This window comes from Mercenaria mercenaria, chromosome 4 (assembly GCF_021730395.1).
Source record: "Mercenaria mercenaria strain notata chromosome 4, MADL_Memer_1, whole genome shotgun sequence".
NCBI classification, from domain to species: Eukaryota; Metazoa; Mollusca; class Bivalvia; order Venerida; family Veneridae; genus Mercenaria; species Mercenaria mercenaria.
This window is the reverse complement of record NC_069364.1, coordinates 88,474,040-88,492,631: the sequence shown is the minus strand read 5'-3', so window position 1 is coordinate 88,492,631 and position 18,592 is coordinate 88,474,040. Positions and strand designations below refer to the sequence as shown.

General features: G+C 36.1%; 1 protein-coding gene across 1 annotated transcript in view; it reads left to right on the top strand.

Moving 5' to 3' along the window:
* The window catches only part of LOC123552385 (armadillo repeat-containing protein 2-like), a 465,377-nt gene that overhangs the window by 98,500 nt on the left and 348,285 nt on the right, over positions 1–18,592 (top strand). The window lies entirely within an intron of this gene.

The window sequence follows — 18,592 nt, the reverse complement described above, 5'->3', positions numbered from 1 at the left end:
GTCGTGACCTCTAGACCGGATGTTCATTAGGGAAGGTCAAGCAAGTATTTTCTGTAACGTTGACGAAAGCATAAAATATGTTGATAATCTCAGCAATATGGAATATTGAGACAATGTGACTGGTGCACGATGGAAGATAAATTATCGCTTGTTCAATATGCTACATACCCATTCACTGAACTGCGCGTTTAAGTTGAGAAATGTACGATTGAAACGGGTTAGTATAATTTCCCGTTCACGACCATGGTTCTTATAGAATACCTAGGGGTAGGGTATAACACGTACGGAGGCATTTTCTTTCTGATTTGGTGCCAGTGGTAATTACTACAATTCCTTACACATGGCTTAACCTTTTGATACATATCACTTACTACTCTTAACAATTTACCCTGATTCCTGTTTTTATAAAGCTTCATCCATAAGGCACTTCTATATATACAAAAATGTAGTATCAAAACATTGTTTTCATATCCACATATACACAATATAACCTTTTATTTTCAATTAAGTAATGTTGAACAATATTAAGTAGTACAAACAAAGTATCAGTCGTAGAACGACCTTTTCTAAACCCAAACTGAGCATCCGATATGATGTTATTGTTTTCACAAAAATCAACTATCCGTTTATTTAAAACAGTGGTAAATAACTTAGAAAAACAACTTACTAAATTTATTAATTAAGTAATACCTCGATAATTGTTAACATCATTAAGATCGCCTTTTTTATGTTAAGGAACAATAACTCCTTCCGTCCATTTATCGGGAAAATAAACCGAATCTAAAATAGCATACATGTGCAGATAAAATATCAATACTTTCAATAAGATACTCATTCATAATACAGTCACTGCCCATGGCCTTATCTCTTTTTAGACATTTAACAGAATCCATAATTTCTTTTACAGTTATACCAGGTACAGGTAAAAACGATGAAGACTTAAAGGTGCAAAATAAAGACAAATGAATAGACATAAATCTTAAAAAAAGACTACACATTTTGAAATATAGTACTAAACATTACGATAGCCGTGCAATATTCCCTTGAAATCAACACATGTACAGAGAAACAAATGATTGTTTCTGTATTTTCTTAGACTGACATGGGGGGTCATTTTGTCCTATTTTCGTGCTTATCGCTTTTCCGTAATCGGTCGGAAATTCTTCGGGATCACGTGATTTTAAAATTGTTTCAAACGAATATCCATTTAAGACGCGCAACAAAGTAACTGTATTTTCATGATGGTAATTATGCACGACTTGCACGAAAAATATGAGATGTACAAAATTTAAATTTAAAATTGACAGTGACATATATTAGGCCAAGACAATGTGTTTAATGCCTAAAATCTTATTAAATTAATGTAGCCATGTGTACATAAATAAGTGTATTTAGGTAATTGAATACCAGTCTATACCGAATATACAAAACTGCTGTTATCACTAACCACAACTTCACAGGACTGGACCTTGAAACGAAATTAGATAAAAAAAGTGTAAACGAACTTGAATTTCCTTTAAGCTGCATTTAAAATCATGATAATTATTTTTTTCTCAACAAGTTGAGAACTGAGTCAGTCTAAATTCTACCAAATTTCAACCTGAAACATGTAAACAATAGCTGAAATTGATGCATTTCTATTTTTCTTCAAATTACACTATAGTATAGTGTAGTGTAGTGTAGTGTAGTGTAGTGTAGTGTAGTGTAGTGTAGTGTAGTGTAGTGTAGTGTAGTGTAGTGTAGTGTAGTGTAGTGTAGTGTAGTGTAGTGTAGTGTAGTGTAGTGTAGCATTCACAATAGTAGAACATAGCATACACAATAGCATAGCAGCGCATAGCATAGCATATACAATAGTATAGCATAGTATAGCATAGCACAGCATACACAATAGTACAACATAGCATTCACAATAGCATAGCAGCGCATAGCATAGCATACACAATAGTATAGCATAGTATAGTATAGTATAGCATAGCAAAGCATACACAATAGTATAACATAGTATAGTATAGTATAGCATAGCAAAGCATTACATAGTGCCGCATAGCATACACAATAGCATAGCAGCGCATAGCATAGAATACACAATAGTACAACATAGCATATAGCATAGCATATAGCATAGTATAGCACAGCATAGCATACACAATAGTACAACATAGCATAGTACAGCATAGCATACACAATAGTACAACATAGCATATAGCATAGCATAGCATACACAATAGTACAGCAAAGCATTACATAGTGCAGCATAGCATACACAATAGTACAGCATAGCATAGCAGCGCATAGCATAGCATACACAATAGTACAGCAAAGCATTACATAGTGCAGCATAGCATACACAATAGTACAGCATAGCATAGCAGCGCATAGCATAGCATACACAATAGTACAGCAAAGCATTACATAGTGCAGCATAGCATACACAATAGTACAGCATAGCATAGCAGCGCATAGCATAGCATACACAATAGTACAGCAAAGCATTACATAGTGCAGCATAGCATACACAATAGTACAGCATAGCATAGCAGCGCATAGCATAGCATACACAATAGTACAGCAAAGGATTACATAGTACAGCATAGCATACACAATAGTACAGCATAGCATAGCAGCGCATAACATAGCATACACAATAGTATAGCATAGTATAGTGTAGTATAGCTAGGTCTATCTCTATCCGTTTTCCAGATATTAAGGTTAAAACCGGGATCATTCATCCGGAAACACCCGGTCTCACGCCTTTACTATTAAAGATAACCTAGTCATATTGGGTATCTAACCGAAGGTCCCGACGAGTACTATAAGTAGGTATACTCAGATCAATCACGCGTAAAATTAACATTATCTGCGCGTTTCTAGACTCGAACCTGGTCAAGTAAGGTAGCATAGGAAAGGTCTCGTCAAAAAGATTCGGAAAATGCATACTTAACTCCTTCATTATTGAACAAAAGCTAGGCATGTAGGGTATCTAACCAAATGTCTCGATAAGTACTATAAGGTAATAAACTTAAACCGGAAGTCAAATCACTCATGCGAGAAATGCGTCAAAGTAAGCTTACCCGATCCTTACACTTTGATAACCAAAATGGCAGTGAATGAATTTACAGGGAGAAATATAATTAATAGAGCCAAAGCAATGTTCTGATTAGTCAGTATAGCTTAGCAATGCTCTGATTGACTTGTGATACAACGCATTCTGATTGGTCACTCAGGGATCACACGCATATAAGTCAAAAGTAAATTTAACCTTGACTGAAGGTGTTACGAGTTACTGTATATACCGACACCACATCCTCTCCCTCCTGCTCCTCCTCCTCCTCCTCAACTCCTTCTCATCCTCTCCTCCACCACTCATCTTTCTCCTCCTCCTCCTCCACTCCTCCTCCTCCTCCTCCCCCACTCCTCCTCCTCCTCGACTCCTCCTCTCCTCTTCCTCCTCCACCACTCATCTCTCTCCTCCTCCTCCTCCTCCTCCTTCTCCTCCACTCCTCCTCCTCCTCCTCCACACCTCCTCCTCTTCCTCCTCCTTCTCTACACCTCCTCCTCCACTCCTCCTCCTCCTCCACATCTCCTCCTCCTCCACTCCTCCTCCTCCTTCACTCCTCCTCTCCTCCTCTTCCTCCACCACTCATCTTTCTTCTCCTCCTCCTCCACTCCTCCTCCTCCTCCTCCTCCTCAACACCTCCTCCTCCTCCTCCACTCCTCTTTCACTTCTCCTCCTCCTCCACTCCTCCTCCTCCACTCCTCCTCCTCCTCCTCCTCCACTCCTCCTCCTCCACCACCTCTTCCTTCTCCTCTACCCCAAGAAAGCGTAAGAATGGCTAATAGAACAGAATAAAGCAGTGTTGTTTGTTTTTGATAAAAGATATATAACTTACATCGGTTTCACAAATGCATCAGTGTCCTGTTTGCCATCAGTCTTTTTCTAGGATCGACAACATGTGGAGACATCAACGTTATGTCCACGGAAATGACGAAGCCACTTACAGTTTTTCACCGCCGTTACAAACATGGGACATCTCAAGAGAGACGACGTTTCAACATCCATTTTCTATGGTCGTTTCAGAACCAAGTGGTAGTGGAAAAACTGAATGGACAAGAAAACTGTTATCATCAAATCTTGTAAGACCTCAGCCTCAGCGTATCATAAGGTGTTTTGGACAATGGCAACCATTGTATGATGAACTTCAGCGTGAGATCCCCGGGGTCGAATTTGTACACGGTATTCCAGACTACTTGAATGATTCCCATTATATAAATGTTAATCAAAGGAATCTGCTGGTCTTTGACGACTTGATGACTAAAGCTAAATGCGATCAAAGAATTGCTGATCTCTTTACCAAGGGTAGTCACCACAGGAACATATCTGTCGTATATCTCACCCAAAATTTGTTTCCTCAAGGTAAAGCCTGCAGAGATATCGCTTTGAATACGCAGTATCTGGTGCTATTTAATAATCCTATTGATAGACAGCAAGTAGCTACATTGGCAAGAAGAATATATCCTTCGTCTAGTAATATCTTTATGAAACGGTTTGAACGAGCGACATCAAGACCGCACGGTTATTTGGTAATAGACTTAAAATCGAGCACCCCAGAACAACACCGTTTACGTGATAATATTTTCGAGGCAAACAATCCAGAAAACGAACAGATGATGAATATAAACAAGAAGACTATTTCAACGGAGAAGGCTACTCATCTGACAAAAATGATGACAAGGTTGAAGATGAGGAGGAGGATTATGATGACCATTATGATGATGTTGATGATGATAGTGATGATGAAACAAAAAATAGAAATGACGCAAGCTTTGTAAAGAAACGATCTTTGCTCAAGGGACCTCCCGGTAAACGTAGAAAAGTTGAGATTATAGAAGAGCGATCACGCCGTGAGATATGGGATAAGCGTTTTCAGGATCTTCTCAGACAATCTATTAAAGAACAATTTAAAGCTTAAGTTAACAACTATACAGAACAAGGGCTCTCTTTTGAAGAAGCTTACCGTCGCACCGCTAATGACGAATTGCCTCAATTAAGAAAGAGACTGAGACAAAATTATGCCCGATTTCTAATTGACTTTTATGAGCTACAAAACGACCCTACTCAGCAGCAGATTCTACAGTCGGCTAAGAAACTAAGAAGTCAGCACGGCATGATTGTCAAAGAATCTATCCAGCAAGCCATTGCGCTTAGAAAAGACCTATTTAATGAGTTGTGGTCCGATCATAAAAGCAAAGAAGAATATTCAATGGATGATAATAAAGAAGCTGATGGCGGTCAGGAATCGGATGATGATGAATGAATGTTGTAAGAAGGATTGGCGTGCATTAACTTTCACCATGCCAAAATGGGTTCCATAGAGGTATACGATTATAAACAAGAAAAATGGGTACCGGATAAACCGGACCCGGAAAAGTGGATACAACACTTCAAAGACCTGAAGGACGGATACGTTCGGCCTGATCATATGGGCCGTTACATTGTGGGTAGCGGTGCTCATCTTAGGAAAATGGCCGAAATGAAAGAGAAACAAGAAAGAGAAGCAATGAAACAAGAACAAAAAGGAGAAGATCTCCCCGTAGTAAACCTTGTGACACCCGTAGCCCAAGCGGTTGATATTGCTAGGTTGGAAATAAGACGGTCACGAAAGCATAGTGATCTGAAGCGGCATAGGGATAAAATGGACACACCTTTGAGTCGTGATTTAGACAGCCTACGACGTAAAAATATCGCGAAAGCATGACACAAGATACTTTGGATTGGAACACCTATACATTTTAAAATGAATAACTACGAGCTCGAGGAAATATTAAAAGAGTACCCTGTGACAATATGCGCTGCGGATCAACTTCAAATACGTAGGGGACAATACGTCATTTCGAATACAGACACAAGCCAGGGATCAGGAAAACATTGGGTGGCCTTTTATTTTCCAAAAAGAGGACCCGACGAATTTTTCGATTCACTAGGTAATAGACCAGAGCACTACAAAGTTCATTTTGAGCAAGCGTTAAAGAAGCGTTATTGGATGAACTTCAGTCAAATACAGGATACGGATTCAAACATATGCGGGCTGTATTGCGTATATTATATTATGAACCGATGTTCTGGACGAAAAATGAAGGACATTTTAAAACCGTTTGATGTGTATCGCAAGAAGTTGAATGATGAATTTATTGTGTCTTATTTTAGTTGATACATGTAACCTGTATTAGTGATACAAGCTTTGGCAATAAAAGATAGAAAAAAACAATATGCATTTGTTATTTATAACATATACGTTTGAACATTTGCTTTGAAAGAAAAGATGAAGCGTTAGTAGATGTGATGGTGTACACAAATAAAACAACATATTCCTTTATTGTATTTTATTTCTTAATCATCGTTTCACAAATTGATACCATGCTTCGCAATAAGCGTCTCTAGCAGTTCTAAATGAAGAATTGCATCAATAATATCTACAGATTTTGTAAGTAAAATAAGATTATGTTTATTATTTATCTCTTGGACTGGAAACCAATCGTTTTGAAATTCTTGGCCACCACCTCGTATCGCATCGTTGACATAAAGCGCTATTTCCTCGTTCTCAGGAATATATGTCATCCAGTTACTTTCACTGATCGCCTCAATACTCAGATTCATCTTACATAAACGAATCATGTCGATCAAAATGTCTTTAAAAGATATAAAAGTGCTCTTTTGCTTTAACCACTGTTTTGTGCATTCTTGGGGAAAATGTTGTGCTGTTATTTTACTAAGAACCATTCTATACGGCTCATACTCCAACATGTAATATAACGGTATGTAGGGTCTTTCTACACAATCGGAAAATATTTTTCTACAGAGATCCGATGGTAACGCATCCATCATTTATTCTTTATAAAACTGTCTCTTTAGTCTGTCCTTCATACACATTTTGATCAACACAAATCAGCAACGAATTCAAGTCAGACACGCTTTTAAATCTACCAATTTCTGTTTGCATGATGATCACAGAGCATAGTAGTACATCTATGTAGGTATTTTCGGGTCCTTCAGGTTCCGTACTGATGTTACAGGGGCAATAGGAATTTGGTTGCAAGCTATGTTCGCACCACTTGAGATCTATTTTCGGATGATATTTGCTCATGTAGTTTCGGAGCATGTACATCCATGTGGAGTAATTCATATCAAATTCAATTCTCGTTTTTGTTATGTCCTTGTACTTAACATAGAGACACCCCTTGGCTTTCAGGAAGTCGCGTAAAGCACACTCTATATCTACCAAATAATGACCGCCAGGCAAATTAATCCCCATGTCTGTATACGGATCACCAGTGTGGATGATGGAGAAGTCTACATTCAAATTCGTCCTGTTTCTTATATAGCTTGTCAATAATTCTACCCAAATGTCTTCCGAAAACCCAAAATGTAGTTTACTGTAATGCGCTTCATTAATCCATACTTTGTGATGTACTGGACACACTTCCTTTAGGTCAGCAGCGAAGGAATTCATCATATTCTCGAATACTCTCGAGCTATTTTCCATTATTTGACTTCTGAATGATTTTGCCTGAAAGAACTTTTTTTCATGTACTTGAATTATCATAAGTGACTTATAGATAACTTGTTCGTGTTTTTGGCGATCTTTTTATTAAAATCAGTCAAGAACAGAAGTGTTAAGTTGTTACGTTATAAGTACATTTCCGAGAGCGCCATACATCATTCCTTTGCTATAAAACAGGCGTTCAATTTCATGTTGAGGTTGTGAAAGAAATAACTAATTTTGATCATTTCTGCAAACTTTATATTTCACAGACGTGCATGTTGAAGCATGAACATGCCTATCCTTGTAAAGTACTTCAAGAGTTATTAGGTGTAATGATTTACAAGTATCTCGCATGCATTTGTTGTCTCTATTTAGGGGTCTGATGGGATCTTTTAATTACAAGTAGAGAGGACACTTTTGTGTGTACTTTAATAATAGGTTTTTAACGATCTCGTATAATTACAAGTGGGAACCCACGGACAAATCAATTATTGACGCAGCATGAACTTGTCTAAGCTTGTTTGTAGAAATATTCTCATTAAAGAACTTTTTCTCATGTACTTGTATACATTTCCGAGAGCGCGATACATTATTCCTTTGCTATAAGTAAATATAAGATACTTTGTAATTATTAATACACAATATATGTAATATGTTTTTATCCATTTATATCAGTGTGCAATTTATATACAGATGTACATTCGATCTCATTCATGTTTCGCTCTTGGTATTGTTCACAACTTATGTTAATTGATTGGTGGCGCCAAAGTGGCTTCAAGATGGCCGCCGCACGTGCTGTGCACGTGATAGGTGGCGCCAAAGTGACGGTGGAGCTATAGTGGCCCCAATACTACTCTTACAGTAGGGAATTTCTCAAAATATTTCAAGGTTCGCAAGACTATGGTTTATATTATGTGTAGTAAATTTTGCCTTCATTGTAAAAACCATTGTATTGTGAAATCATCCGTTATAGTGTAGTTCTCTACCAATGCAATACTTGCATTTTAAAATATACGAATAATACGAATAATAAACAAGCAATATTTAACACACGTAATCGCAATTTTCAGATGTTCATATTCTACTATATTTTTAGCTCACCTGAGCACGAAGTGCCCAAGTTGATTTATTGTGACCGGTCATTGTCCGACGTCGGTCGTCGTGCGTCGTGCGGTGTCCGTCGTCCGTCAACATTTGCCTTGTTAACATTGTAAAGGTCACAGTTGTGAGCCAATCTTTATGAAACTTGGTCAGAATGTTTGTCTTGATGATCTATAGGTCAAGTGTGAAATTGGGTTTTGTAGATTTAAAAACTAAGTCACCCGGTCAAATCAAAGAAAAAGATTGTTAACACTCTAGAGGCCACATTTATTATTCTATCTTCGTGGAACTTGGTCAGAATGTTCATCTTAATACTTTTTAAGCCAAATTTAAATCTGGGTTATGTGGAGTTAAAAACTAGGTCACTAGACTAGATCAAAGGAAAATTTTGTTAACAATCTAGAGACCACATTTTAAGTTTGAAACTCATTAGAAATGGTCAGAATGTTTGTCTTGATGAAATCTAGGTCAAGTTTGAAAAAGGGTCATCTTGGGTCAAAAACTCGATCACCCGGCGAAATAATAGAAAAACTGTGTTTGTGCAATAGGGGCTGCATTTTGTATGGATATTCGTGAAAATTGATCAGAATGATCTTCTTGATGAAATCTAGGTCAAGATGGAATATGACAGAGGCCACATTTTTGCTCATGAAACTTGGTCAGAATGTTTATCTCCTTGAAAACTCAGAGGAGTTTAAAACTGGGTCATGTGGTGTAAAAATCTAGGTCACAACGTCAAACATGTTTACATTGTTATGGTGTGTTACTCAGGTTAGCGACCAAGGGCCATCTTGGCCCTTTTGTTTAAGAAACCAGTTCTTAACATTTTTTACGATTCGGCTCCACACATGTCTTCATGTTTCAGCTAAATACTCTGTCGCGTTTTTACTTCGCTTAAGCATGTTCTGCATATATCAGTATGATTTAACGTCCCTGAAAAGGTTCAGTGCATGCGTACTATTAAACCAGTCTGTATTGAAATCTGTAAATAATAATCTAATAGAATATAATTTGTCAGAAGTCACGCAACAGTGTAGTGAAAACATTATGTATATTTTTAACCAAGGGAATTAAATGTTTGTCAAACCCATACGTTTGTACTTAATGTAGGTATCGATTGACGTATTGAAAGCTAGGGCTGAAACATGTTTCTTTTCATGGTTATTGCATGAAACTCTCGAAAGACTGAATGATTTAATCAGGTGGACGACTGAAACATGCCTTAAAGCGTTTATATTTTGTTTCAAGAGTTAGTTGCATTAAACTCAGGCACGACTGAATACCGTCTGTATTTTGATTTACGCATATTCATTGACTAAAAACATGTAGCGCACTAAATTGATCAAATGAACAAACAGAACGGAATTAATTCGGAGAAAGAAACATGTCATTTGTTTAAACCACAAGTTTTACCAACATTAATGACAGTCCTTCCCTGACAAAATTAAATAACAAAACGTCCATTGTTCAAATCATTCAAAATTAAGTAATATTAATCAAAGGGGTCTGACACGTGTGGGTCACCTTAATATGGCATAATAAATAGTTCCAAGCCACTGGGGACAAAAAACATGGGTCAATATGACAGTTATATATGCATTGACCCATGTTTTTTGTCCCCAGTGGAATAGGACTATTTATTACGCCATATTAAGGTGATCCACACGTGTCAGACCCCTTTGATATTAACGTGCAATATTCATTTGAAAATAAATTAAGAAATCAAAGGCCTGAAGGGCATGAGAGTCGGCCACTGACTGAGTTGTTCTAATTACTGTAACTATCGTAGAAGGAATAACGGTTATGTGTACGATTGCATAATAGCACAGAATGTTGAAGCAATAGTTTCTGCATTAATATTACTCTATACATTTTTTTTCACCTGTTGAACTGTCCAATACGAAAAATTATTTTGAACGGTCACTTTATTATCTTAACATACGATAGGAAATGAATACAGGATGAAAGTAGATTACGGTTATTTTGGAGGGGGTGAGGGATACATGTGTACTTATTTTGAATACATTTTTCTTATGAATAAATGAAGGGTATTAACTTGGTGAAAAGTGTGTAGGTACAGATGGACTGTTGAGTGATTACAATAGTTAACCCTGAGCAGCTTGTGCTCACTTGATCTAAAAAACACCCTCTTTATGTGCAGTAAGTATTGACTCTTCTTGCGTTCACGTATTATTTTTAATCCCCCGCCGTGGCGGAGGGATTAAAGGAATGGTCTGCGTCCGTCCTTCCCTCCGTAACAAAATCGTGTCCGTTCCATATCTCCTAAACCCCTTGAAGGATTTTCATGAATCTTGGGTCAAATGATCACCTCATCAAGACGATGTGCAGAACCCATGAGTCAGCCATGTCGGCTCAAGGTCAAGGTCACAACTCAAGGTCAAAGGTTTGAGCCTTCCATTTTGTGTCCGCTCTATATCTCTTAAACCCCTTGAAGGAATTTTATAAAACTTGGGTCAAATGATCACTTCATCAAGACGATGTGCAGAACCCATGAGTCAGTCATGCCGGCTCAAGGTCAAGGTCACAACTTAGGGTCAAAGGTTTGAGCCTTCCATTTTGTGTCCGCTCTACATCTCCTAAACCCCTTGAAGAATTTTCATCAAACTTGGGTCAAACAATCACCTCATCAAGGCGATGTGCAGAACTTATGAGTCAGCCATGTCGGCTCAAGGTCAAAGTCACAACTGAAGGTCAAAGGTTTGAGCCTTCCATTTCGTGTCCGCTCTATATATCCTAAACCCCTTGAAGGCATTATATAAAGTTTGGGTCAAATGATTACCTCATCAGAACGATGTGCAGAAATTATGAGTCAACCATGCCAGGTCAAGGTCAAGGTCACAACTAAGGGTCGAAGGTTTGAGCCTGCCATTTGGTGTCCACTCTGTATCTCCTTAACCCCTTGAAGGATTTTCATCAAACTTGGGTCAAATGATCACCTCATCAAGAACTCATGAGTCAGCCATGTCAACTCAAGGTCAAGGTCACAACTAAAGGTCAAAGGTTTCAGCTCTGTATCTCCTAAACCCCTTGAAGGATTTTTATGAAACTTTGGACAAATGATCACCTCATCAAGACGTTGTGCAGAATTTATGAGTCAGCCATGTCAGTTCAAGGTCAAGGTTACATCTAAAATCAAAGGTTTACCCTTTCACTATCCATAGCAGTGGCGGGGGATTTAGCTGTCTTTCAGACTGCCTTGTATTATTTTATATACACGTATCGGTATTACATATATCTAATCAGTCTGATTTCGTTAAAGCAAACATATTCACTAGTTTTCATACGTATAAAGTAGCTAATGAGATCTATTGAGTATGCTTTGATATTATTTGACCTAGTATCCTAATTTTAATTCCTGTGACATAGTATTAAATCTGTCTGAACATTCTCAGCAAGTTCCATCAAGATTGAGCAAAAAATATAATCTATTGAGTTTTTTTTAACAAACAAATGGTGTATGACAGACATTCCGTCCCTTTAACATTCCGTGCAAGTTTCATAAAAACTATTTAAGGAGTTATGATGATTTAGACCCGAAATGAAATTAGATGGACTAACATATATAGAGAATATGTTTTTAACAAACAAATGGTGTATGACAGACATTCCGTCCCTTTAACATTCCATGCAAGTTTCATAAAAAACTATTTGAGGAGTTATGATGATTTAGACCCGAAATGAAATTAGATGGACTAACATATATAGAGAATATTAGGTCTCTGTCTTTGTGAACTTAGTTTTATCCGGAGACAAACTTTTCGGAGACAAGCCGGATAAACTTAAGTTCACAAAGACAGTAACCTAATATTCTATTTATCCTGCAGCCAACAAAATCTGTCAATACAATTATTTTGTTTAAAAAATGCTTTTCGAAACAAAAATATTCCATTCAGATTATACTGATTTGGTAAATTCCTACTCGCTTACTTTGTTCAGTTACACATGATTCCTGACAATAAAAACATTATTCCTTACCTCATAGTTTACCTTCCATGTAATATAAATCATAAGTGCTAACCGGGTATTAATGTACAAAACAAGCACAGTGGTTCTGACTAGGATAAATGTGTTGGAGCTTATAGTTGCTTTCATCAAATCTATCACATTGTCTGCTTTTTAAACCCTTACAGAACAAAACAGCAAATTAACATGTTTGGCGATTTTCTCATGAAGCCCAAGCTAGAGTTTTTAATCATAAAAATAGTTATAGATGTTCTTAAATATTATACGTTCTATTAAAAATGTAATTGTGGCATTATCTTGAAGATCCGATCGACGTTCTTATGAATTCGGATTGAGGCTAATTGGCTTTTCCAGGAAGTGGGCTAAAATAAATTTATATAAACTAAGATATACATAAAATCTCCAAATAAACACAAAAAGTTTAAGAACAAATATATCGTCTATACAAACTACTGTAAAGTGGCAGCGTTAGGTAGATCGCACTCTATGTCGGTAAATTGGAAGAGAAATTAGTGATTAGTGGCCATGCGATTATCAACACTTGCTCCTGACCTCTGTGGGTTCTAAACCTCACTTGGAGTGTTGAATATTTTTAATGTGAGAAAGCCATCCTGCTTGTTTTAAATCCGTGGTTCTACCGAAGTTCCAACACGTGAAAAATAATAACCAAATGAGCACTAAGGGGTTTCCTGCATCATGAAATGCTGGATGATCGCCATATGACCTATAATGATATTAAACCCAACAAAACAATGTACTGTGACATTTATTCTGAATTACAAGAGCACGATTCGGATTTTAATTCGTAGATAATTTAAGAGATGTTGTGTAGATTAAACAATCAGTCTCCGTTAATGAAACCACAGCGGACAAGCCCAGATAATTTATGAGCATATTATGTCAACGACTCTATTTATATTTAAGTTTTCAGTCAGCTTTAAATGATTCTTTTCCATTACTGTTATAGACACGTAATTGCTTTTGATGGAATTCTCGGTATGATTTTCCATTTATTGAAATAATTTGGTCAAAACACTATCTTAATTAACGGTATTAGTTTTCCTATATGTATCTTATTCTAGCGATTTCAAAATGTCTGTGGTCATGTTTAAAGACACATTTTTTTCATGTACGTATCCGATGACTCAATTAAGTTGTTAATATCCTTGGGTCCTTTTATTTCTCTATCAAAATAAGCTTAATTTTGTTTATTAATACGTATAATAGTGTCTTTAATTGATAATTTAATCATGCTAAAATTTAAGAGGAAATACTACCACTGACATTTTCCGTTGAAACATTATTCTTGTATTAACTAAATTAACTGAATGTTAATTAGGTTTCATATGTTTTTGGAAAGTCGTTACACATAATGAAAACCATTGGTGACAGTATTTATTTTTGGACATTATGTCTTCAAATTAACTCTCGACATTTTTTGTAAATAATTTGTATAGAATTCCCTCTACCAGTCAGCAAAATAACATTGTATAAAGTTATATAAAATTCTTTTCGCATAGCACAATGATTTGCCGCTAAACTAAAACTAAGATAAGACTAAAATTTCTTCTCCCTAGCCTTAGCTACCAGATTAGCCGCTATGCAATTAGAAACAGTTAAAACCTAAAATTCATTCTTCTCAGCCTTAACTACCAGATTAGCCGCTATGCAATTAGAAACAGTTAAAACGGCTAAAATTCATTCTTCTCAGCCTTAACTACCAGATTAGCAGCTAGGCAATTAGAAACAGTAAAACCCAAAATTCATTCTTCTCAGCCTTAACTACCAGATTAGCCGCTATGCAATTAGAAACAGTTAAAACGGCTAAAATTCATTCTTCTCAGCCCTAACTACCAGATTAGCCGCTATGCAATTAGAAACAGTTAAAACGGCTAAAATTCATTCTTCTCAGCCTTAACTACCAGATTAGCCGCTATGCAACTACAAACAGTTAAAAGCTAAAAGTTATTCTTCTCAGCCCTAACTACCAGATTAGCCGCTATGCAATTACAAACAGTTAAAAACTAAAATTAATTCTTCTCATCATTCATTACCAGATTAGCCGCTATGCAATTACAAACAGTTAAAAGCTAAAATTCATTCTTCTCAGCCTTAAGTACCAGATTAGCCGCTATGCAATTAGAAACAGTTGTTAACAGCTAAAATTCATTCTTTTCAGCCTTAAGTACCAGATTAAAATTAATTCTTCTCATCATTCATTACCAGATTAGCCGCTATGCAATTACAAACAGTTAAAAACTAAAATTAATTCTTCCATCATTCATACCAGATTAGCCGCATGCAATTAAAACAGTTAAAAGCTAAAATGCATTCTTCCAGCCTAATACCAGATTAGCCGCTATGCAATACAAACAGTTAAAAACTAAAATTAATTCTTCCATCTTCATAACCAGATTAGCCGCTATGCAATGACAAACAGTAAAAAGCTAAAATCCATTCTTCCCAGCCTTAAGTACCAGATTAGCTGCCATGCAATCAGAAACAGTTAAAAGCTAAAATGTTTTCTTCTCAGTCTTAAGTACCAGATTAGCCGATATGCAATTAGAAACAGTTAAAAGCTAAAATCCATTCTTCCCAGCCTTAAGTACCAGATTAGCCGCCATGCAATCAGAAACAGTTAAAAGCTAAAATTCATTCTTCTCAGCGTTAAATACCAGATTAGCCGCTTTGCAATTAGAAACAGTTAAAAGCTAAAATCCAGTCTTCCAAGCCTTCATAACCAGATTAGCCGCCGTGCAATTAGAAACAGTTAAAAGCTAAAATGTATTCTTCTCAGCCTTAAGTACCCGATTAATCGCTTTGCAATTAGAAACAGTTAAAAGCTAAAATTCATTCTTCCCAGCCTTCATTACCAGACTAGCTGCCGTGCAATTAGAAACAGTTAAAAGCTAAAATTCATTCTTCTCAGCCTTAAGTACCAGATTAGCCGCTGTGCGATTAGGAACAGATAGAAGCCAAAATGTATTCTTCTCAGCCTTAAGTATAAGATTAGCCGCTATTGAATTAGAAACAGTTAAAAGCTAAAATTCATTCTTCTCAGCCTTCATTACCAGATTAGCCGCTATGCAATTAGAAACAGTTAAAAGCTAAAATGTATTCTTCTCAGCCCTAACTACCAGATTAGCCGCTATGCAATTAGAAACAGTTAAAAAGTAAAATTCATTCTTCTCAGCCTTAACTACCAGATTAGCCGCTATGCAATTACAAACAGTTAAAAGCTAAGAATTATTCTTCCCAGCCTTAACTACCAAAAACAGTTAAAAACTAAAATTCATTCTTCCCAGCATTCATTAGCAGATTACCCGCTATGCAATTAGAAACAGTTTAAAGCTAAATTCCTTCTTCCCAACCTCAATTACCAGAATTACCGCCATGCATTTATAAACAGGTAAAAGTTAAAATTGCTTCTTCCCATTTTTTACAAGCAGATTAGCCGCCATGCAGTTACAAACAGTTAAAAGCTAAAAAAAATTTCTTTCCGGCCTTAACAACCAGGTTTGCAGCCATGCATTTATAAACAAGATAAAAACTTAAATTTTCTTCTTCCCAGCCTTAACTGCCTTTGCCGCAGTGCAATTAGAAACAGGTAAAAGCTAAAATTCATTCTTCTCAATCTTAATTACCAGATTTGTCGCATTGAAATTAGAAAGACTTAAAAAATTAAATTCCTTCATTCTAGCCTTGATTACCAGATTATCAGCATTGCTATAAGATACAAATGAAAGTTAAAATTCCTTCTCCCCAGGCCCCATGTCTGAATTGCATGTTAAGCTAATGACTGTTTTTAAGCGACCGTTAAGTATTGATGGTCAGTCTCAATTTGTTTTTGATCTGTCCTACTAATAAAGTTCTATCAAAATTTAAATCTAAAACTCAGCTGAGATCCAAAAATGTTTTGTGAACATAGGGCCTGATTTTCCGCCATAGAATTATACACAGGTAAAAGCTAAAATTCCTTCTTCCCAACGTTAATAACAAAACTTGCTGCACAGATAAAAGCTAGCATTCCTTCTTCCTTAATAACCAGATTAGCCGCCATGGAATTAGAAACAGATAAAAGCTAAAATTCCTTTTCCCCAAAGTTAATAACCAGATTTGCTGCATTGCATTTAGAAAAAGATAAAAGCTAAAGTTCCTTCTTCCCAACTTTACAAACCAGTTTGTGTTTGGAGCACTTTGTGCTTCCGGGAAATCTACCCTAATCTTTTTTTTTTGACTTCATCAAGTTCTGAACTGTATTTGCAGATTTGCATGCCAGTTTTTGTTCATCTATATGTACCAGCTTTCAAAGCGGACAGACATTTCCTCAAACAACACTCATTTATTTTTTCCTTTAAAACTGTATTTTATCATTCTGGCTTATTTCGTGATACCACAATAGTCTAGAATTGATTGAATCTATGCAATTCCATTTGGCTAATAGGCCCTGGAGGACATCAGTTCAAAAACATTAAAAATAAATATATCATTTTGTACCGGGATTCATGTTTCTACTACGCTAGAATTTTCCAAGAATCAATCACACTGAAACTTTCCATAAATGGAAAAGCTAAATTGGCAATTTTAAGTGCCACATTACATGAAATAAACATGCAACCAATGTCAAATAAAAGCAGTGTCACTCTTTTGCGAAATGTTGTCCTCTGATCCATTTGATTTTCGTTCAAGAAATACCTAGTGAAACATTAATGGAACATATTTCTTAACAATAAAAAATGGAGGTAGAATATACACAAATATTAAAGATAGTAATGGCGCTATGGTTGCTGCTATGTCTGTTTTCTTTTTGACGATAGATGCAATGCAATGCTATTTTTGATAATAACGTGAAGTTGTTACGCCCGACGTATAATCGCCCGATTGTATAAATAGTGTTCAAACACGGTTTTGCGATAAATTATTTCGATTCTTATATATCTTTTGTTGTTAAATTTAGATAAAATATGATAGAACTGTTTATTGGCTTTTATTGGCGCATGTCTGGCGTCAGATGGTAGGTCGTCACACTCTTTTGTTTATACATACCAGGACCGGAAATGGTAATACGTCTTTCGGAATAACGGTTCCATTAGGTCGCAAATGATGGCGAATTATTCTGCACAGCTAATAACCAACTCCGTGTGTGTGTAAATTAATTAAGACAGTTATGTTATGTGATATTTCGTTTTAAACATGTTTTTAAGTAAACTATTTGATCAAATTTGAAAGCGCTATTTCTCGATGCTTACGTGGAGCGTGGACGTGATGATTTAAAGCATTGTTAGTCATATTAGAATACTTCTTATGAACAAGAATTTGTAACAGAGTTACCAACGTCCATCGCCCAGGAACATTTATCACAAAACATCTTGCATGCCAATAAAATATCTTCCTAAGTAATGGAGGGGAGGGGAGAAATAGCTTATCATATTAAAGGGAGGTAATAAATAAACAAATGGAATTCATGATATTTATATGGTACTAATAAAACTTGTTTTTAAATTACACACAAGAGAAAGTTTATACCAGCCTAATATATTGCAATCATAATAATGCTGTATTTAGCTATTTTTACTATACAATAATAACTTAAGCCTGGGTTTGCATTCTGGAAGTCTACAACTGTTTATAGCTTTTTTATATCTATCAGTACCAATCATCTTACTTTAAACATACCGGTATTTTCATTTTTAAACTAGTGGGAAAAGTAATGTAAAAAACACACTTATTGTACTTTATCATATAAAAGGTAAGAAAATTCAAGTACCAACAAAAGAAAGTAAACTTGGGCGCCTGTGACCTTAACATTTGCACATGACACACTGTCTTGCAATAGTGAATATTCATGCCAATTTATTCAAATATACACCCAAGCATAGAAAGGTTACAGACCAGACAAAAATGTTAAAAAATGTTTTATCTCCAAAAATGACCTTGACCTTGAGTCTGAGTCTTACATGCAACGA